Genomic DNA, 1,289 nt, shown 5'->3' on the forward strand with positions numbered 1-1,289 from the left:
GAGTTCCCGAAGGGCGGGGCCGGGCGCGGACGTCGCGGGCGGGGACTACGCAATCCCCCCGCCGGCCGCAGGCGCCGCACTGCGCAGGCTCTAGCCGCGCTCAGGTCCCGCCCCGCCGTCCCTCCTCCTCCCCCGTCGGGGAACCTGGCCGCTTGACGTTCCGGGACTCCCACAGAGAACTGGGGAGGTGGAGCCATGCAGAGGATTGGGTGAGACGGGATGTCCGTTAAGACCCTGTTCCGGTTTGCGCCAGCCTGAGCTCTGCCGCAAAGAGGTGGAGCAAAGAGCAGGGCTGTCCAAATCCTTGCGGTCTAGCTCAGCCTCGGTCTCCTAGGGTGATTTTCCAGCCAAAGCGGTACTTCTGTGATTCACTGTTAGTTTCGTTGACAGCAAAAGTCCTTTACCTGGGACTCTGCAGAGCTCTCCATCTTCGAAGCTATCTCAGACATTACAGTGCCTTCACCGTGGATTCTGGAACTGCCACTACCTGCTTGGCGCTGCGAAGCAGGCTCGGGTCGCTCCCCACTAGGAACGCGCAGCTTAGTGAAGGTCTAATCGAGTGCTATTCAAAGAAATAGAATGCGAGCTGCATATCTAATTTTAAATTTTCTAATAGCTACGTTTTAAAAAATGAAAAACAAGCGAAATTGAGTAATAAACTTTAATTCAGTGTAGCCAATGTATCATTTCAACATGTAAGCAATGTTGCAAAATTACTAAATGAAATATTTTACAATTTTTAGACGAATTTTTCAAAATCTGGTATTTACACTCAGTACCACATCCAATTCATACTAGCCATATTTCAAGTGCTATCGGCTACCATATTGGACAGCACTGGTCTAATCAGTATATAAATGACTGAACCAGGGCAGACTGTGAAAAGATCTTTAAAGACAAATGCAAACAATGTCCTGGGGAAGTAAAGGCCCAAAGGATCTGAGAAACTTGGAGGAGATGTGGTGCTACTCACCTATACGATAGCACTGCTAACTGCTTTGCTGCATTCCTGCGCAGGTTGGGAATACAGCAATTGCTGTTCAGACCAGTCTAAAGCTACCACAAGTTAAATAAATAGATAAATAAAATAATGACGTAGCAATTAAAGCTGGAGGATTTAATGGACTGAGAACTAGAATAAAGCATTTGTAGTTAGAACAAATTATCAAGCACACTTTTGCCTAAGGCCTTGGTTCCCTCTACCTGCAATGTGTTCCATCCACTTTTCCATCCACTTTCTCCATGCCTTATACTCCCTAACCACCTTAAAGGCTTTATTAGACACTAAC

The sequence above is a fragment of the Pteropus vampyrus genome, unplaced genomic scaffold, assembly GCF_000151845.1.
Source record: "Pteropus vampyrus isolate Shadow unplaced genomic scaffold, Pvam_2.0 Scaffold331, whole genome shotgun sequence".
Classification (NCBI taxonomy): domain Eukaryota; kingdom Metazoa; phylum Chordata; class Mammalia; order Chiroptera; family Pteropodidae; genus Pteropus; species Pteropus vampyrus.